The sequence below is a fragment of the Carcharodon carcharias genome, chromosome 3 (genome assembly GCF_017639515.1).
Source record: "Carcharodon carcharias isolate sCarCar2 chromosome 3, sCarCar2.pri, whole genome shotgun sequence".
Taxonomy (NCBI): Eukaryota; Metazoa; Chordata; class Chondrichthyes; order Lamniformes; family Lamnidae; genus Carcharodon; species Carcharodon carcharias.
Window position 1 is genome coordinate 211282393 of NC_054469.1, and position 22363 is coordinate 211304755.

The following is a 22363-nucleotide window of genomic DNA, read 5'->3' on the forward strand; positions in this document are numbered from 1 at the left end:
GTTATGGTACTGGGTTTGTAACCCCAAGATCAAGAGTTCAAATCTCACAATGGCAAACTATGAAACAATGTAACTTCATCTGAAACAGATGGAAACAGGTTTGTACTCGAAAGAGTTACAGCGTTAGGAAAATTTGTGCATCAAAGGGAATCAGTGTCTTCTAAGATTTAAGATTTGTATTTAAGCACAATGGAAATGCACTTTGGAGTGATCGACTAGTTACTCACAAAGAAGAACAGAAGCAGCAGGAACAGAAGTAGACCATAATGGCCTGTTGAGCTTGCTCGCCATTCAATACGATGTGGCTGATCTTGGGCTTCAACTGCCACCCATATCTCTTAATTCCCTGAGGGATCAAAAATCTGTCTATCCCAGTCTTAAATGTATTCAATGATAGAGCGTCGACAAACTCTCTGGGGTAGAGAATTCCAAAGATTCATAACCCTTTGAACAAAGTAATTTCTCCTCATTTCAGTCTTAAATGATTGCCCCCTTATCCTGAGACTGTGTCCCCCTGATCAGTGGAAACAATCCCTCAGCATCTACCCTATCAAATCCCTTCAGAATCTGTGGGTTTCAGTAAGATCGCCTCTCATTCTTCTAAACTCCAGAGAACGTAAGCCCAGGTTTCTTAGCCTCTCATCAAAAGCCAACATCCTCATCACAGGGACCTTTGCTGTACCGTTTCTAATACTAGTATATCTTTTCTTAAATCTGGAAACCAAAACTGCAAACTTGTGTCTCTGTTTCATTTTTTGCTGTATTTGGTGAACTACCTTCCCAGTCCACAACCCAACAGTAACGCAAAATCACAGCATTACCGGGTAAAAATGTATTTGCTGAAAAGATAACTAGTTGGCGGAAACTATGCATGTATTATAACAAAAGCAAAGTACTGCAGATGTTGGAAATTTTAAATAAAGACAGAAAATGCTGGAAATCGGTGCAGGGAGAACTAGAGGTTATGTTTCACGTGAGTGACTGCCATCAAACATTCACCTTAGGCTGAATTTTCACGTCGGGTATGCAAAGTATGAGTGGGGCCCTTTGCAGACTTCTGAAATGCGCACCTAACTTGTGACAGATTTTGCACCAGATTTTTATTTCTTCACTTAGGGTTTGGGTTCGAGGTGCAGTTTGCAAGCCGCAATGGAGTGTGGGAGGGGTGTGGAGGCAGGCTGGTTAGAAGGCCTGCCTCTTTTCTCGGAGACAGCAGCCCAGCTTCCAACATCATTTAAAGGCCTTGTTAACCTCTCACCCCACATACCCCCTCAAATTCCCCATACTTCACCAGTTTCCACTGTGTACAGTTCTCTGTAGCAATGCAATGCAATATCAATGGGAATTATTTTAAAAGTGGGTGTGGATAAATTAAACCTGTGACGATCTAATAAAGCTCTCATTCAAAAACCTGTCAATGATACTGCAAAAAACATTGTACTCCTATAGAAAAAAATGTTTAATCCCATATGTAGCCTTTAAGCTGTGTAACCAAACAACTATAGAGTTGGAAACCTCATCAAAGGCAGATTATGTTATTATAACCTCTTAAAATTGTCAATCGTTTCCCTGCGCAATTGCGTCATTAGAACATCTGCTGAGCTCAGGCTATTCTTAGCTTTTGGAACTCAGCCAAGCATTCATAATGGTGACAGCTGTCAGAATACTAGCTTGCAACTCCAAGACTGTGAAACTGAAAGAACAGATGGTGTTATAATTCAATTTCAAAGCAGCTTGCCCATCAATCAATGGATAAGAGCAGGTGCTTGGAAATTTTTAAACTTTTAACAGCAGTGGATTTTCTTTTTAAAGTCAGGGTTGTCTGTACATTTAACTCACAGTGCCATACATGTAAGGAGGATTTACCAACACATTTTCCTACATTTTTAGTGTATTCTGGTACTTTCTGTAATGGAAAAAGTACTGAAATATATGTCAATGCTTAAACAATGCTGGTCAATATAATGGTCAACTTACCTTTGCAGGACAGAGTCCTATGATCAATCACTATATTAAAATCACATCTACATTACAGCACCTAACTTTAAAAGGTTTTGACATCTTCAAATTTTACACTTATCTGTCAGAATGTTCCTGGCTGCTCAGCAGGCTTTCTCCAGTGGTCACGAACTCACCAAGGAGGTGTGTGTTTGTTTTTAGGGCTTCCAAACCTTACACCAACACACACAAGTTGTGTGCAGGATGAAATACGATTTTCCCGTGGTCTTCACAATTGTGATCCTGACCTTGGAAGAGTTTCATGTGCGTTTTGCACCCAAGGCCTCCCCGAGCAGCAAAAAGGCCACACAGCAATGGTGAGGGGTTGGGAAGGCAGAGGAAAATAATTTCTCCTGCAAAAAAAAACTTCTGTGTATTGGGTACTCATTCCTGCCTTCATGAGGTGACGAAAATCCGGCCCAAGATGCTGCCTGACCTGGTAAGCACTTCCGGCATTTTATGCACGTGTTATACATTAGGTTATATTATAGAATTTGAGGGGACTGAGTTTCTTCCCTACGTCCCTTCTTCAGGCACAAATCATGGACTGCGCTACGTTTCGCCTGACCTTAAATTCACTCATTTCCAGGCTTCAAGCCATTTTTAACGGCTTAACATTCCCTGACCTCAGGATTTTGGACCTTCAAGCCAGTAGAAGGCCTCTACCCTGAAGATCCTGGTGACCCACCTGGACAAACTTGTGGCCTCCCTGTGCGCTGGCTGCCTGACCCTTCCCTGATGCTCTGATCAGAAGGGGCTTGATGCAAGCGTGAAGGCCTCCTTGCTGTGGCTGCCACGCTGGTTAGACCTGCGACAAGTGAAGGCCCAGGAAAATGAAGCAGTGTTGTGGCAACGTCACTCCTGCCTCATTAGCATGTTATTACAATAGTTGCTCCTTCCCTGGGCACAAGCGTTCCACCCCCAGAATGACGCATTCAGCTTAATGGAGGTGGAGACCTGACATCGAGGTTTGCTGCTCCATTTCTCCTCTGCTGTGTGGCTGGAAAATAAACCTACACCAGGCACGGAGCTGGTGAAAAGTTGGCCCCTTGGTTTTGTTTTCCCTGGACATTAAGCAGTGAAATTATGTTCAGGACATGATTCATGAACTTGACAGCTAAGGCTTTGATAAAGAGTGAAATCTATTACATTATTTGATCCTTACATGTTTACTTCAGTTGACATGTAAAGAGCCATACATTTTGGCTTGGCTATACTCTGAAGAGACTTACTCTCTCGCCAGTTCACTCCGGGCGCTGCAGGGTTTCTGTGCTGTGGGGCAGTCACGTGGCAGTTGGTGATTACAGTGTACAGAAAGGCTGCGCATTTCTTGGAGAGACAATAAATAGAGGTACAGTTGTTGCCATCACCTTTCTTTAAAAAGAAAGCTTAAAGAAATTAGACACTGCAGCCAAGGTTTCAAACGGATCAAAGGAGCAGAGAAATCACTGAGTGTGCCAAAGTTTAGCTGCAAATGGGTTTCAGCTTCAAACCAGACATATTGCAGTTTTTAAATCTGACTGTTTTTAAACTACTTTTGAGGAGTCGCTGACCAGGTGGGGTTTTGATTTAAACTATTTGAGCAGTATCTGTGAGATTGTGTAGGTGAGGATTGATTATTTTTTATACGTACAATACCACCTTGTAATATGTGGATTGCTTTAGATATTGGTGTGGTTTGTGCTCAGCTTTTCTGGGGTGAATTGTGAATTTTACTTCAGATGTGAAAGGATTGTGTTGGATGTACCTACAACAGAATGAATGCTTTCGTTAATTGAATCTCCAGCAATTACTTTCTGATGCTTTTATGTCTTTATAATTACATTGTGCTCGTTGAATATGTGTGATACTCATTTAGTTTTTTAACTCTCAATTATTTTCCGAATGGCTGGTCTTGTGGTTGATGTTTCTTGGTGCATTGGTGGTTTCTCAGTCAATTTAAAATTGTATTGATTTCAGTATGTGGAAATTTTAATCATATATGTCCCTAAATCAGACCTTTCTGTCATTATTGTGCTAGAGTTTAATGTTGGTTGTGTTTCACTGTTGGTGTTATGTCTTATCACAGGGGTGTTTTTTCTCCTTTATCTGATATGCCTGTTGGTTTGATTTTTATGACATCACTAGTGTATGCCCTTTTCTCTTTTGTAGAATGTTCCTATTAGTGCATGCAATTTTATCATTTCGATGGGATAGAATAAGCTATGTTGCTTTCTGAAATGTAGCATGATGCACTAGAATGGGCTGATTAATAGTTGCAGAGTTGGGATAGGAGCAGGAGTTTGAGTATAACTAGAGTCGGAAGGCTGTGGGTTCAAGTTGACTTTAGGGCCTTGGGCAGGGATCTTGCGCTATCTCTGCTCGTGGGCTTGGAGGCAGGAAGGGCATTTACTTAAGCGGGATGGTGGCAGAGTGGAACCCCGCCGCCTTCTTGCTCTACCAGAATTAAGTTCGTAGCGGGACAGCCCCTGGTCGACCATCCTGCTCGGGCACCAAATGTGGCCCTTAGGTGGCCAATTAATGACCACTAATCCGCTGCCACTGGTATTACACCCTGCTGCAGGTGGGCCTGTCACCATATGACGCACACGACAGGCAAACTGTGCAACCAGTTTGTCACCTCTGGGCGGGGAGGGGGTGCCGGTCAAAGGCAGTCAATACGTTATTGAGGGACTGAACATCAAGAAGGCGGGGGGGGGGAGGGGGGGTGTTCTGGTGAGAGCCATCCCCCTGTCCTTGTTACTGATCCCCCTGAACCCCTCTTCCCTGCAAACCTTGCCTCCTAACCATATTATTCACGTGTGGCATGGGTCGCTCCGTGATCCTGGGACTCTGCTGCATGTGATTCCAGCAGCAGCCACAGTCTCACCAATGGTGCTGTGGAGCACAATAGCTACTGGCCTTTGATTGGCTGGCAGCTCTGGGTAGGTGAGACTTCTGCACCCCCCCCCCACCCCCACCGGAAGGCCCGCTGCTGGCCTCGCCACAGCTTGACTGGCACGTGATTCAGTGGGCCTTCTCAAAAAGGAGGCAGCATGGGTCTCTCGCTGGATGTCCTACCAGCAGGTAAGAGCCCCCCACCCCCCACCCCACCGATGCCTCAACAAGATTCTGCCCTTGAGCACAAAAACCCAGGCTGACACTCCAGTGCATTACTGAGGAAGTACATCGTTCAAATTAGATATTTAAAAACCCAGGCCCTATCTTCTCCTTCAGGTGGATGCAAAAGCTCCCATGGCGCTTGAAGGAGAGCATGAAAGTTATCCCCGGTGTCCTGGATAATATTTATCCCTCGATGAAGATCACTTTAAAAAAACCCAGATAATCTGGTCATTATCACATTGCTGCTTGCGGGACTTTGCTGTGCACAAATTGGCTGCTGTGTTTCCTACATTACAACAGAGCATACTCCAATAAGTACTTTTTGACTGTAAAGCACTTTGGGAAATCCTGTGGTCCTGAAAGGCATTAGATAATTGCAAATCTTTCGTTTTTAAAGATCTCCTGGAGAGATAAGTGGGAAACTCTCCATGCCTGGCTCAGAAACCTCAACCAATGCCACTTAAAGAAAAATCAACAGATTGTTCACCTTGTTGTCCTTTATGGGATGTTGCTGGTGCACAAAGATTTTTGTGTTTGCTCCTGTAAAAATGGTCATTGTTCTTGAATCAGCAACCCCTTGTGTTAAGCATTCTGAGATGTTTTGATATGATGAAGTATTATTTAAATATTAGTGTTACTTATGAATCACAAGAGAAAGTCTTCTGGTTTGCCAGTGCCGTGGTGTTTTCTGTTTTTGAGTTTTGAAGGCCGTTCAGCGCACTGGTATCAAAACTAATGTTTTGATTGGGCTGGTGATGGGAGTTGGTCTGTTCTTGGGAAACACTCAAGTCCTAGGCACAGGGGTGGGTGAAAGTTGAAACGTTTTCTATTGTGTTTCGTGTGCTGCTGCACATGATTTCAACACAAAGGGCCTCATCTCAGAAATGTCCACCACAATTAAATGATTTGTTTCAAAAATGTTCACCGCAAGTAAATCATTGTTGTATCTTTGATGAGAGGTGTTTCGTAGTTGTGGAGAGGAATATTAATTTAATTTTTTATGTCCTGGATAGTTAGGTTGCTTCTCCGGTTAACATTATCGATCTTAAATTCAGTCTGGACAATGCCTTGCAAATTGCTATTATTCGTTTGCTTATCGAAAAAGTGATCAGCAGCTGTACGATTAGGGACAGCATTCAAGAGAAAAACATTAAAGTCCATTGCTGTGGTTATAGATCTACTGAAACTTACCATTTATGGGATGTCTTTCAATTAGCCACCTTGTACAATCTGCCCCTTTGCACTGGACTAATAATAAGTCTGAATAAGTATGTTCAATTTTTGTTGCCTTATTTAGGATGTCAAGAACACATGGGGTTTCAATGGTATTCATTTTTTTTGTAAATATGGACATGAATTCTGTTTTAGGAGTAAAGACTTTCCGGTTGTTTTTTCCGGTGAAGTTTTCAGTACAGGTTTCAGGTTAATGGTGCAGGTGCCCAAATATAAACTTGCAGGCAACAAAGTTATTTTTTATATTATTGCATCTCTTAATATCAAATCATTAGGTTTTATGATTTCTTACTGACTTGTATCCACAGAAAAAAAGTCCTTGCTGAGAATGACATATATATTCCAACTGTCTATTAACACTGCTAAACCTTTAACTACCAGTAAAACTAAATCAACCAGGGTATATTTAGTTTAGCATTGTGTTAGATTTGCAAGAATCAAGAATGCACTCAAAGTCAAAGTTCTTGACAATGCAGAAATCTCACTGGCTGACAAAAGATAGCTCTGCCAGAAATATTGGGATTTGTCATCATTTTTGGAAAGGAAAATAAATCCACTTATGAAGTCTGGTACGAATGAAAGGTTTGAGGGACTCCTTTTAGAAAAATATAGTATATTCCTCCTTGGCTCTTCCTAAGCTTCCATGAGAGGTCCTGAAATCCCCCCCTCCCCCCACCACCCTGAAAAATGGCAGAGTCTTCCCAGGACATATATTTTGTCTTAATGAAGTATTGCACAACAAAGCTGTTTCTGCATTAAGTGAGAGCTGTTTTGGTGCAGAAACTTTGCTGTAATGTGGGTCTATGTAACTGGCTGTAATTCGAATCTAAAACTGCTGCTAATAAGATTGGCTACTGGAAAGACATTTTTAGTGCTCATATATGAGTCTAATTTGCAAAATTGGCTGAAATGTCTTTCTTACTTTATGAACAAATATGTACATATGTAAGATGTGTGGTCCCTTTCTCCCACCTTGTGTATTTATCCATCCTTTTTTTGATCTCTCTACAAGTGTGTCTGCTTTTGTCTCATTTCTCTTTCTGTTGTACTGTCTTGCATTCAATGTTGAGACAGAAAATGGTGCTCCATATTTGTTTTTCAAGACCTCATCTAAACTCTTTTCGATGACATTTTTCTAAAAAAAAACTTTTTTTGTTAGTTAAATATGCTGCGTTAAAATATTCTAAAAAGAAATCTTGCAAAGAGAACGATTAGTTAGAAAGGATGTTCGAGGAAAACCACGTTCATTGATGCCAGAAAAAGTAGTTGATGAAATTACACATGAGATATGTATAGAATGCATCAAGAAATGAATACTTAAACAATAGGCCAATTTCAGTGATTTGGTGCCTCAATAAAATCAGTTAAATCCCTTCAGGAACAAGTAGTTCCTAGATCTTCACATATTCTGGTAATATGTCTACACAAAAGCAAAGCTGTAGTTTGAAATTGAAGGAACGAACACAGCAAAAAGTCTCATTCTAGAGATTCATCTTTTACTCAACACCTGTCATTATTACAGTTCAGAGCATCATTTGGAAGAGATTTGGATAAAATTGTTTGTGAAATTGTAACAGTTGCATTGTATTAACTACATTTTTATGACTGAATCAGGGTGTTAATTAATCCTATTTTGCAATGCCTTAAGTCAGATTATATAAAAGATTGCAGCTTTGATATGAAGAAAATCTATCCTGTGGGAATTACTGGTTTAACAGCTGGTGAGGTTTTTTGCAGTTAGATGGTAGAATCACAATAAACTCCTTTCATCTCATAGATCCAGATATCCCTGTGGCATTAATGCAGCTAGCTGACTAACTGTTCTGACTATTGGCTATCCATACCCATTCAAGCTGACAAAGTTTGACTGCTTTCATTTATTGAAAAACAAATACAATTAAGTGGCCTTTTTGCTGTTGCATAAACTTATATTGCTCTCCTTCTGTTAGCTTTTGAGGTACACGAAACACTTAACATTTAGCAATTGCACAATACTTCTTGGTAACATCACTAGACATTATTTTTTTAATATTTGATGGCTATACAGCATGCACTAAAAATTAACATAATCCTCTCAGCTCCGCACACCTACTATTAGAAGACTGTATCAGGAAATTCTTTCAAAGCTAGAGTCATACTACATGTTTAAAGGACTCTTATGAAGTATTCAGTCTTCACTCTCATGGTTTAAAACTTATAAACCATGTAATTATATTGTTGTTTTACAGTCACACTCCTGTATATGGTGATGATATAATCACCTTCTTACACCTCCATTCCAGAATGTAATTTCAGCTTAGGTCATACCAAGTGAAAAATAGACAAAAAGTACTTGTTAAATTCAATATTGCAATTGCAATCAACTTTATGAGATTGCACATTTAGCAGTCATTTTAGTAGCAACGTAATTTTTAATTTCTCCACTATAGGCAGAAATGTAAAATCACCTTAGAGCATCTGTTAAAGTTATTTAAAGTTTAGTTGTAAAATGTGCAATCATGAAAACATTATTGGAGCTAATTATATTTCCCACAAAATTATTCAAATATGCAGTGGATTGAAATTTCTTCATTCTTCTTGTGGCAACCATGTAGGCTTGTGTTAGATTGTTATCATCTTCTACTTTGAGTAAGCTGTTGGTAAAATCAAAACTAAATAAATATATATATATGTGTATACACACACACACACACACACATACATATGAATGTGAATGTGGTAATATGGATAAAGCACAGTGTATATTGTGCACTGCCTTTGATAGTTTTTTGTAATTGTCAAAAGTTGCTGCTATTTATCCATTTGCTGTTGTCTGTACATTCCACAGCAAGATTTTAACTATGGGGGAAACAATTGCTATGGTTGCTCAAAACAAAAACAGAATTACCTGGAGAAACTCAGCAGGTCTGGCAGCATCGGCGGAGAAGAAAAGAGTTGACATTTCGAGTCCTCATGACCCTTCAACAGAACTGAGTGAATATTAGGAGAGGGGTGAAATATAAGCTGCTATGGTTGCTCTGTATAGTAACATCATAACTGTATCGATGAGATTTTCGCTTTAACATAATAACAATTCCATTGGAAAGCCTGACTAGGGGCGCTTGACACACATGGGGGGCACTTTATGGGCCCTACAAGAGTGAGAAACGTAGTGGGTGGGATGACCTAATTAGGCGGGATACGAAATTCTGCTTTCCTGACGGCGGGTTAAATTTTGGCAGTAACTCAGCAGTGTGTTTGTGGCAAGACTGGTCTCACGCCATCCTGCAGCAGGTTCCTACGTGTAGTACATTTGCAAGCCATGAATACTCATTTATATTAAATTTTTTTATAATTATGTCCTACCTTCATGATAAAGTCAGCGGTGAAGGAGTATCTCATGTCACTCTGTTCATGTTTGTTTAAAAGTGGCTGTGCAACAGTCAGCTTTAGGCAATTGTGTCTCAGGCCAATAAGACGTAGGAGCAGAAGTAGGCCATTCGGCCCATTGAGTCTGCACCGCCATTCAATAAGATCATGGCTGAGGTCAGCGGTGTTCCTTTTTGAACTTTGCAGCACTGGGCGGGGAGCAAGAAAATGGCAGCTTACATTACTGGCAAAGGTGAGTCATTGGTGAGGAGGGGGTGTGAAGTGGCGTGGAAGCATATAGGAGTGGAAGGGGGATTCAACGGAGGACAGAGGGTGGAGTTAGGGTCATGGGGGAGTGAAGTGAGAAGGGCCTGCCATCCTGGATGTGGTAAGGGATGGTGGGAACAATCAGCAAAGATAAGAAAGTGAGGGGTCTAAAAGGTGGTGTCAGTACCGACCACATTTAGACTCATCTCAGGGTGTTAGCTGGCAGAGTCCTTACAGGGCTTTGAGTTTGCCTACAACATTTCAGTTATCCCTGCTGAGTGTGATCTCAGACAATGTCCTTTACAATGCATAGACGGGAGGGCCAGCTGAGCCTGCAAGTTCAGCTAAGTCCCACAGAGCAGAGCGTACAACACTGGACACTAACATGAACATCCAATAAAGAGACAATGCAAAAACACAACATTGTTTCTTCCACAATAAAGAAATGTCCCCAACTCTCCTGTAACCAGGAATGCATGCTAAACATGACATGTAGTACATTTAGCTCTCTGACTAAATTAGTCTTAACAAGCAACGAAGATGCACACATGAATAAATGCAATTGTTGAGATTGTTTTGTTTCAGGAAATCAGGATATAGAATCAGTTTGGGTGGAGATGAGGAAAAGTAGGGGAAAGAAGTCACTAGTGGGAGTGGTCTACAGGCTCCCTAACAGTAACCACAATTTAGGACAAAGTGTACAAGAAGAAATATTGGGTGATTGTGTTAAAAAGATGGCAATAATCATGAGCGATTTTAATCTGCATATGACTGGAAAAATCAAATTGGCATTAATAGCTTGGATGAGGAGTTCATAGAATGCTTTCAAGATTGATTTCAGAATGTACTGTTCTAAGAAACTATCAGAGAGCAGGTTATGTTAAACTTGGTATTGTGTTATGTGACAGGATTAATTAGTGATCTCTGAGTGAAGGCTCCCTAGGTAGCAGCGACCACAATATAATTGAATTTTACATCAGTTTGAAAGGGAGAAGAGTGGGTCTAAAACTGGTATTTTAAACATAAATAAGGACAACTATGTGGGCATGAAAGCTGAACTATCTGAAGTGAACTAGGGTACTAGACTAGAGGCTAGATCAATAGAGAAGCAGTGGCAGACACTTAAGGGATATTTCAGAATATTCAGACTAAGTATGTTCCTACTATAAAGAAAAATTTTAAAGGGAGGATCCACCATCTGTGGTTAACTAAAAAAGTTAAAGAAAGCATCAAACTTAAGGAAAAAGCATATAACTGTGCAAAGATGAGTGGCAGGTTAGATGATTGGTTAGAATATAAAGAATGTTAGAGAATGACTAAAAGGTTAAACAGGAGAAAGAAATTTGAGTGTGAGAGGAAGCTAGCTAGAAACGGCTAGCAAGAGTTTCTACAAGTATTTTAAAAAGGAAAAGAGTAAGTAAAATGAGTGTTGGTCCTCTTGAGAGTGACAGTGGGGAGTTAATAGTAGATAATAAGGAAATGGCAGATGAAATGAACAAATATTTTGCTTCTGTCTTCACTATAGAAGATCCAAAAAATATCCCAGTAATAGCTGTAAATCAGGAGTTGGAAGGGAGAGGGGAACTTGGTGAAATTACAATCACTAGGGAAGCAGTACTGAGCAAACTGATGGAGCTGTGGGCTGATGAATCTCTGGGTCCTGATAGACTTCATCCTAGGATTTTAAAAGAGGTGGCTAATAAGGTAGTGGATGCATTGGTATTAATTTTCCAAACTTTCCTAGACTCTGGAAAGGTTCCATCAGACTGGCAAATAGCAAATATAACCCCACTATTCAAGAAGGGAGGGAGATAGGAAACTATAACTAGATGTCTGTCGTGGGGAAGGTGTTCAAGTCAATCATTAAGGAGGTTATATCTGAGCACTTGGAGAGACTCAAGGTAATTGGGAAGAGTCAGCATGGTTTTGTGAAAGGGAAATCATGTTTACCGAATTAATTGCAGTTCTTTGAAGGTGTAACATGCTCTGTGGCTAAAGGGGAGTCTATAGACTTGGATTTCCAGAAGGCATTTGATAAGGTGCCACATTAAAGTTAATTGAGAAAAACAGAAGCTCATGGTGTAGGGGATAACGTATTAGCATGGATAGAAAATTGTCTGGCTGACAGAAAACAGAGTATGCATAAATGGGTCTTTTTCTGATTGGCAGGATGTGATCAGTGGAGTCCCACTGGGGTCTCAACTTTTTACAAGTTATATCAATGACCTAGATAATGGAGTGAAGGTATGGTAGCTAAATTTGCAGATGACATAAAGATATGTAGGAAATTATGTTGTGAAGAGGACATAAGGAAGTTGTAGGTGGGTATAGATAGATTGAGTGAGTCAGCAAAAATCTGGCAGATGGAGTATAATACGGGAAAATGTGAAGTTGTTCACTTTGGCAGGAAGAATGAAACAGCAGAGTTAACCTCAAATGGAGAACAGTTGCAGAATTCTGAGCTGTAGAGGGATCTAGGTGTTCCTGTGCATGGGTCACAAAAAGTTAGTATGCAGGTGCAGCAAGTAATTAAGAAAGCTAATGGAATGCTATCCTTTATTACGAGAGGAATTGAACATAAAAGTATGTTATGCTTCATTTATACAGGGCACTAGTGAAATCACAGCTCAAATATTATATGCAGTTTTGGTCTCCTTATTTAAGGAAGGATGTAAATGCATTGGAGGCAGTTCAGAGGAGATTTACTAGATTGATACCTGAAGTGAGCAGGTTTTCTTATGAGGAAAGGTTAGACAGACTGGGTTTGTTTCCACTGGAGTTTAGAAGAGTGAGGAGATGACTTGATTGAAGTATGTAAGATCCTTGACAATGTAAGGTCTTGGCAAGGTGGACGTGGAAAGGATGTTTCCTCTTGTGGATGAGTCCAGAACTCGGGGGCACTGTTTTAAAATTAAGGGTTGCCCTTATAGGACAGAGAGATGAGGAGAATTTTGTTTTTCTCTGAGGTTCGTGCCACTTTGGAACTCTTTGCCTCAGAAGGTGGTGGAGCTGGGGTCATTGAATATTTTTAAGGTGGAGGTAAATAGATTCTTGTTAGGCAAGGGAATCAAAGGTTATTCGCAGCAGATGGGAATGTGGAATTCGAAACACAAACAGATCAGCCATGATCTTAATGAATGGTGAAGCAGGCTCGTGGGGTCGAATGGCCTACTTCTTGCCCCTATTGCGTACGTTTTTATAAATTGAAACTAATGCAATGTGAAATACTTACAAGTGAAAGCAACAAGGAAAAGCACACTATAACAGTAGTATTCCATACAGATCCAAACCATCAAATATTAAGTATATGCTTCTAATTAGAGCTAATCCAAAGTACTGATTTGATGTGCAAAAGTTCGAAAGCATAATTTTTGCCCCAGAACGATAGCCATCACTGATGTGCAGTGCCAACAGCCAACATATACACTTAGAGCCAGATGTTGCTAGAATATTCCGGTGTGTTAACGACTCACACCATCATCAAAGTGTAAATCATTCAGCAAATTCAGTGGATTAAGTGATATGCCATAAGATGCAACTCTCCAGAATTTGCTGATTAATTAACACTGCTTCATCATTTCCTCCCCAAAAATGGCATTGCACCCTTAGCCTCCCCGTTACTTTCCAGAACTTAAGATAAAAACAAAATACTGCGGATGCTGGAAATCTGAAACAAAAACAGAAAATGCTGGAAAAACTCAGCAGGTCAAACAGCACTTTTCAGAACTTGTTGGATTTATATGTCAATTGCCTGGTAAACTCATCGCAGAAAGATAACATCTGGTAATTAAGAGCATGAGTACCCTTTAAACAACACAAAATTATGAATGCAGCACTAATCAATCCCTCTGGCAAAAAAAAGGCAACATCTTAAAGGATTCAATTACATTTCTGCATTTAGTCATTTGTTGCTAAGGGTGTTGTCATGTTCAGTACGAATTAACACAATGACTATGTCGCTTCAGTTTCTTTTCAATCAACAGCTGCAAGTTTTCTTTTTTCATAAATTATGAATTACTTAAACATATACTTCAGCAGAACCAAGTTGCAGTTACAGGAGATTATTGTAGGAAATGTAAATAACTAATTAACGCATAATAATTGAGATTAATTAATATATTTTCCAAAAGCTGTGTTAGGAGCTTTACTGCAGACCATAAAATACTTTGGAAGGTGATCTTCTGCATTGTTGTTTGGATTGCTTTGAAAGTTAAATACCCAGATTTCTACAAATTTGAAATTTGAAAATTTAAGATATTTCACTCTGAATTAGTTCTATATGGAATTCAACCAAAATACAACCAGTTTGCAAGAATTGTCTTTTAGGAATTGTTGTAATGTGAAATCTGAATTGAAAGTGTTGCAATCAATATATCACCAAGTGCTGGTTTTGTCTAATTGATTACAGGAGTTCCATTATTTTCAGTTATTCAAGGTATCCAAGTTTTAACTAATGAAAACATTTAAATTAGGAATCAATGTAAATTATATTGCATACCATAATCTTGATATTTATGTGATTATATATTTCATGTCACTGTAAAATTTTAAAATATCCAAGAAGGTGATTTCATGAATGAGAATAATTGTAAAGATAGCCTCAGATCCAGTAAGTTGGATCTAGCTGCCCTAAAATGTGGTTTACAAGTAGTTTTCAAATTTGCTTTTCACTGCACCTGTACTGACATTATTAATATGCTCTTAGCAAACCATGAACTTCCATAATCGAAGAACTGCAATAGTATGAGGCCAAGCAAGTGCATTTAATTCCAATAAAGCACTCTAAATGTTAGATTTATTTTCTTCTGACTTAGTCACTGTTGATCGAGGGCATTATTATTTTAACACCCCCAATTAATATTGCTGCATTGCTCATCACATTGTACATATTGTGTGTTTTAAACATGTAACTGGACAGAAAGCTGAGTCACTGTGTTGAAGCTGCTAAAAGCATCAGTGATTACGGTAAGCAGAAGACAGGATCAACTGATTGGGTGGTCAAAGATAGCAAAAGGGAAGTATTTAGTTAATGTTCATTTGAAATATTTACATTTTTTTAACAACTGGATACAGGAAAGTGGAGTTAGGACCACAATCAGATCAGCCATGATCTTATCGAATGGCAGAGCAGGCTTGAAAGGCTGAATGGCCTACTCCTGCTCCTAAGTCCTATGTTCCTATCTTTCTGCTTAAAAAAACAATGCTTGATCTGCAAATTTGAAATTGTAGCCATGACTGCATGAATGCAATTTGTGTAAGCAAAAATTTAAATCTTGCAAACTAAATGTGGGGATATGTGATTGGTCTTTGCTACAACTGAATTTTCCTGTGTTTTGTAGATTAACAATTTACTTTTCAATAGCTAAATTTCCAAGAATACTAATCAGTTAAATTACAGTTTATACAGTGTTTAGTAACCTAAAATGAATAACAATTGATGAAACCTGACTGGTAAAATCCTCTCAATAAACAGAATCTGGAAATATATGTCAAGTTGATGAAAAGTAACTCAATGAATGTCTCCAGCATTACAATATTCCACATTATTTTAGCCTCTACATTCTTCAGCGAAGTAAGTTAAGCTGCAATTTATGATCTAAGTGGTTGAAATTGCAACCTGCAGCATATTGCAGTGGTGAACACCTGGGTTAAAGTTACTTTTGATGTTGTGTATCCTAACCTTCTCATGACCATAATGTATCTGAAAGAATCCAGATATATAGCACTTTGTAGAGAGTGTTCTGTTCTCCATTTCTATATATATTCTTTTCATATCCTCCAAAAGATTGTATTTTTGTGCAGTTGTGGTAATGAGGCAATACTGTTCTGTACAAGGGTATCCACAACTTCATAATACAAACTTTTACAAAGTTTTAGAGTTCAGGATGTTTACCCATTCTAAATGCTCTCTCTCCTTCTGTCTGTATTAGGCAAAAGAATGTAAATTGTTTGAGTGACTGGTAGATGCATGTGGACATAATGAATATGCCCAGCTTTAGTGTATTTTACAGAACCTTTTAATTTTCTGGTTGTAGCTGTTTTCATTGCTCCCAACTGCTCGGTACAAATATCCCCTTTTGCCCATATCAGAGTAATTATTTACGAGCATTTTATGTTGGCAATATCTAAACTGTTTCAAAAATTTGATTTGTATAATAATATTCAAGTGATATCCAAAGTACAATCTCAAGTGGTTTGTACAAACAAACTAATTTCAACTGAATATACAATGTAATGATATATCCCTTTAAAAAAAACAAATTTATCTTAAGATGAATTATATAGCTAAGCTGCACAAAGACAATGAAATAGAAGTAATAAAAATAAGTAAGACATAAAACAAGCTGATCCATCCGAACATGTTTTTTTACCATAATAAGATAGAAGTTCTGGGTGGCTGAGGGCACCCTGAAAATAGTTCCCCTACATTAAACCTTCCAGCATCAACAAAAATAGATACGTTTTTCAATTAGTTTTAATGACAAAAATTGAACATGTATAAGTTGATAGTTTTATGTTAAATTATATATTCACAAATGATGGTTATTATTGATGCAATTTAAGCTCTCTGTTATGGCACAGTGGATGGTAAATGCTGACCTGTTCAAATCCCAGAGGGAAATTTGAACCAACTGCCCAATTATTTTACAATTGTATTTACTTAGAGATACGTGCCTTGAATTCGGTAGTAATAAGACCACTGAGTCATAACAAAAGAAAGATTTTAAGCACTTACATAGATTTACAAATTACTACTATGATAACTCCTAGCTCCCCTAGTTAAGCTAACTCCCAGTTATACCTCCATTAAGGTAACAGTAAAAAGAAAATAGATTTTAATAGATCCAGGCAAAGTAACACACAATACGCTGGATAGTCGAATTCAAAGTGAGTTTTTTCTCCACTTTGGTTCCTTGTAGACAGCAACTTGAGGCTTTTCACATTTGTGTTAGATCTTAAAAAATGCCTTCCGTTGCACACAGTGTCCTCTCCTTTATACCTATTTTCCCTTTTGAATGCAAAATCCCATTGTTTCACTATCTCTTTGGATTTTACCTCTAGTAATAAAATCTATCATAGTACCAATTTTATCAGTAATCTTCGGGTAAAAATAGACACACTGGTCAGGATTTTACATTCAGTGTGCGGGGGCAGGCCCGACACGCCGGAACATAAAATGACGCGCGATGTTTCGTTTGGCAGGCGTGTGCTGGAGCCAGCTGCGCACCTGCCGATTAATGAAAGGCCTATTAAGGCCATTAACGAAGTAACTAATTTCAAAGTCTACACTGCCCTTCCAACCTAACGGTTGGCGGGCAGGCGAAAAGGCCAAGCAGCCTTTATGTTTTTTAGGAAACCTCATCCACGAGCGGGGTGAGGTTTCCTAAACCTTTTACAAATTAAATAAAAACTTCTTCTGAAAAATAAAAAGCATGTCCAATCTCATGTGACACAGTCACAAGTGGGGACATGTTTTATTAAATTTTTTATTGCATTTATTTATTTTTTAAAAAGCACTTCAATCTCCGAGGCACAGAAAGCACTCTTTCGTGTACAGCGCTGCTGCTCACATTTTATGCTGGACGGGCCTTAATTGGCCCGCCAGTGTAAAATGGTGGTGTGGAGCCGATCGTGGGCATCTGCCAGCTCCAGGACCACCTCCCACCGAGCCTCCCCAACACGGGAAAAATTAAGTTTCTTAACAGGGGAAACATTTCACCCCTTCTTTTGATTTCAAGCTATTCTGGTTTATTTAAAAATACACATGTTCCCTTTGCACCTCACTTAATAAAACTTCAACCATGTTTACCTGTTTAACATTTTAAACCTAGCTTCTCTTCTGACACATCAAAGCCTTCAGATCAATTCTCTCTAATTCAATTAAGACTCTCAAACACAGACACACACCCATCCATAGACACAGACCCCACTATTACTCTACTTCACAATAAGTTCTAAGTAACATTATAAAAGTTACTAGATCTTCCTGACAATTCATTTATAAATTTAATTCAGGTAAGTTATCAATATAATTGCAAAATGGTCTCATCATGGCTCTTGTTGTAAAGAGCAATTCTTGAAAATATATTGCGCAAAGTCCTGTCCAACGGCATTGCCCTTTTTAAAACTGTTGCTAAGTTTGTTACATTTGTGCTTGATTTCTAATGATAAGGAACAAAAATCAGTTTGTAAGTTAAGTTAAATGGAAGCTCAAAATGAGTCATTGCTGTGTAATATGTTGTAATGTCAGTCAAGTGACTGGTTGAGCTGTTAGGTAAAGAGGAAGGATTTTCTGAGTGGTACTGTTGTAGACGTTAGCCATAGGCATTCCCTAAATGGACAGTCAGGATATCCTCAGCCACCTAAGAAACGAAAAATTGTTCTGCTGACCACTCCCATTTATAGATTTTCACTGAAAAAATCCCTCGACCTAAAAAAGTACTTCATAAGCCATGAGGTTTAACAGAGCAGTCAAATCAAGTGTGGTTTTGCTTTAAACCGTGTTAAACTTTCGTAAGATTTTGCCAGGTGTCCAATAATTTGCTATTTGCATTCTGTTCAGTAAACTTGACATGAGGGTTAACCCCGAGTTTAAAAATAGTTCTGTCCTCAAAGTCATTTATGATAATTATTACATAAGTTGGTAGGATTTAGTGAGGATGAGGTGAGCTAATGTGATGCTGATGCGTACATATAGACAAAGGTCAGTGAAATAAAATGCTCATTTGTCATTCCATTTCTAGGTGATTTTTTTTAAACGTATAGAATACTTACAAATTGGCACATGGCAATAAGAATTTATTTTTATTGGGTGTATTTTTACAAATCTAGCAGTGTCTATCCTGTAACAAGAATCAAATATAATCTTTAGATGTCATTTAATATTACCTAGCTGCTCATTTAGTTGATATTTCTTTTTAAAGCAGCTACATCTGATGGTTAGACCAGCATAGGAGAGCCAATTTATATGATGATCTTAAGCACATGCACCAGAAGCTCTCTATTTGTTAGGCTATGTGTTAATAATATACGATCACTGGTTAAAAAGAAAGAAAAAGTTTGCCAAGTTCTATGCTGCATCTGAAAGCTGTTTTTTCTAGGATGCTTTCATAGGTATAATACTGCGACTCTTACTTTTACTCCATATACATGTCATGATCAATAGGACTAACTCTTTTCTCAGGCTCCTACAATCTGTTTCAGTTGAGCTGATTGTAGGCAGGGTTTCACATTGGATAGAGAAAAAATCACATTTTTGTGGTCACTGTTTCTGTTTCTGAACTGCATGCAGGAACTGTGTACAGCTATTGCTTCAAATCCTTGCTGCAGTTTCCAGATAATCACAGCTGTTATCAGATGAAGTTTTCCTTTGAACTATTGCACTTTTTTCTGACTGCCTACTTGGCTGTGATAAATTGCTTGTTGATTACTGTGCTTCTATCAGATTTGGGACCTTACCAGGTTTGTGTACAACGGTGATATAATGGTTATATATCTGGACTACTACTCCAGAGAAGGTGTGTTCAAATCCCAGTAAGGCAGAATGAGAATCTGAAACTTGGGGCAGAATCTAATGGTTGCAGCAGTGGGCCCACTCAGAAGGGAGAAGCAGTTCAGACCAGTACTCTAATTTCCCAATTTTTACTGTATTTTCCTTTTGGGCATCCATTAACTGGAGAGCTGGTGGAAGCCACACCGAGACCATTTCCAGGAGTCCCTTTGAGGAGGTGGGGGGTGGGGTGCGCAGAGGGAATCATTGTCAGTGGCAGGAGAGTAGCTTCCCTGAGGCCCAGAGACTGGACCCCCCTGTTGAGCACAGGGTCCCCGAGAAGGCTGGACCCTCGTCTCACCTGGCCATAGGCATAGCCATCAGGTTTACCTGGCGGTTTGCCCAGATGGTGTGGCCCCCACCTGCCGCTTGTTGAATAGCAACAGTGGTGGGATGAGGCCCTTGAGTCATCTTCTAGTAGCTGTGTAAGGGCCTCAGTTGGCCTCTGGATGGGAAGGTCACCCTGGACCCTTGCCGCCACCCTGGATTTAATTGAGGGGAGTCGGGAAAGTGACCAGTTCTCCATCCCACACACCTCTCCACCTCATTTTATGCACACCCCCCCCCCCTACACTGCTGCCACCCCCAGCCCCTGCCCCAGCTTCCCAGCCCACCTCCAGGGGAGCATCCAATTCTTCAGTAAAAGTGACCATGAAACTGTTGAATTGTTGCCTTTTACCTGTTGCTACTCTTACCAGGTCTGGCCTGTTTGTGACTTCAATCCCACACCAATATCTTTGACAGTCCTCTTGAGCGGCCAAAATACCTAACTGTATCAATTATATGTGTGAATCTCCTGTAATGCTGGTGTCTGCTCATTGCAAAGCAGAGTGACTTTCTCTACTACCTGCAGATTCTGGCGCCTATGGCTATGTCTGACATATGATTGATGTTTAAATGTCATTCAGTGGGTGTTACCCATGAGAGATAATCAATAAGGTTAATAATAACTAATCACAACCAATTGCTACATTTTTATAGGTTTTGTGGACCATTATCATCTGGGCTTCCGAGAATCTAATTCTTCTAATGCTTGAAGGTACTGGATATCTTGTTTGGATTGATGGCTATGTCTTGTACCCATGCAGGGAGGCTGTTCAGTGCTGCCAAAGCAACCAGAGACTTGTCCGAGGTGATAAGACCCTTGCACCCATGGTAATGAAGGTAGGATTGAGCTGTAGTTAATAGCACTTCATGAACTGATCCAGTACTTTAGGCACCATATCTTGTAGCTTTCAAAGAACTGTGGGGATTCTTTTGTCATAAAACATTTTAAAATGAAAGCGTAGAATCTAAAAAGTACATTTTTGTAAATTCTACTGTTTAAATGGAAGTTAATGGAAAAACAAATTTCGAGAAATGTAAAATGGTTTTTCTACTCACTGTCACCCATTTTAAACTAAAGCTTATAATTAATATCTACTGCAGTAACTTGCTGATACCCTATATTTAAATGGTATAATATGTGCAACATCTGAATATTCCACCTGCAACTAGTAGCAATCAATTCTATAACCCACTGATAGTTAACCCTGAAACTACAGCCAGAATTCCCCTGCACAACACAAGATGCTGACAGACTCCCAGTTGATGCCGCTTTTAATAGGCTCCATTTCTCTGCTTTGGACTGTATGTGAACATGACAGCTCTGAACTGTAATACCCTAGGTTCAAAAACCTTTCTTCCTCTTTCCCTCTGGTTGTACCAGTGAGAGTCCTCAGCCTCCATCCCCTCTTGCTCACCAGTGGAAACAATTTTTCAGTGTCTACCCACAGTGAAGTACTCAGGTTTCAGTCACCTCTATCAGAGTCTCTCCCACTCATGATACTGCTGCTGCTCCTTGCTTCTGGAGCGGCAAGTGATGCTGGCCCCCACACCTGTCCTATTCCTCTGCCTGTCTGTGTTCATACAAGCCCCCAATGCTTGGCCTAAATAGCCAAGTGGTTATGGTACTGGGCTTGTAACCCCAAGATCAAGAGTTCAAATCTCACAATGGCAAACTATGAAACAATGTAACTTCATCTGAATAGGAACAGATGGAAACGTGTTTGTACTCGGAAGAGTTACAAGCCCCCAATGTCCTAACCTTAGGTCCCGATATTGGCAGCCCAGCCTGCCATATTTAAATAAATAATCAAGGGTCAGTTGAGCTTGTTAACAAGCCAATTGACCCTGATAATACTCTGCCCTGTCATGACACGGTTAGCGTGGGCAGTCAGGTGGGAGTGGGCAGGCTTGTTTTTTAAAAGACATTTTGAAAGGGTGGGAAGGAAGGAGGGGGTGCCATTTCGCCTGCTAACTAAACTCAAGACCCCCCTCCCAAACTGCCCAAACCCTACTTGTCCAATACCTCGGACTTGCCTTGCTCTGGGGTTCATTGTGCCGCCTCCTCGGGCCTGCTTGCAGTCCCGGCAGTACCCACTAATGTGTCTTGGAACTTCCAGCACTGCTGGAGCTGATGACCAGTCAGATTGGCCGACAGACCCCGAGGGCAGGACTTCCTCCCCAGGGAGGGGTGCAAGTCTCTCTGTCAGGCTATTTAGCCTGCCTGCAACACACTATAGCTGTGGGTGAGCCACCCTGAAGCGAGTTGGCTCCATGCCCTTTCTTCCTGACCATCAGTCAACCTGATGTCGCCTCCTCCCCTCCTCCACCCAAACCCCAAATCCATGTCCTGTAGTTACTATTCACCATAGTTCCCATCTCTTCCCATTCCATCTCTCTGTCCAAGGGATCCAATACTGTCAGCTAATCCGATATTGTCCATTTCACACCATCGTCTGGGATGAATTTCCAGCTCCACATGTAAATTGCTAATATTCCTTTTGTGAATCAATATTTCCATTTACAGAGTTCCTTTGTATA

At 39.8% G+C, this 22363-nt stretch overlaps 1 long non-coding RNA gene across 3 annotated transcripts in view; it reads left to right on the plus strand.

Moving 5' to 3' along the window:
• Positions 1-22363, plus strand: part of LOC121276531 — a 118658-nt gene that overhangs the window by 52558 nt on the left and 43737 nt on the right. For all 3 annotated transcript variants that reach the window (XR_005942676.1, XR_005942677.1, XR_005942675.1), the window contains exon 2: positions 20480-20662. This is a non-coding gene — a long non-coding RNA (uncharacterized LOC121276531). The remainder of the gene's footprint in view (positions 1-20479; positions 20663-22363) is intronic.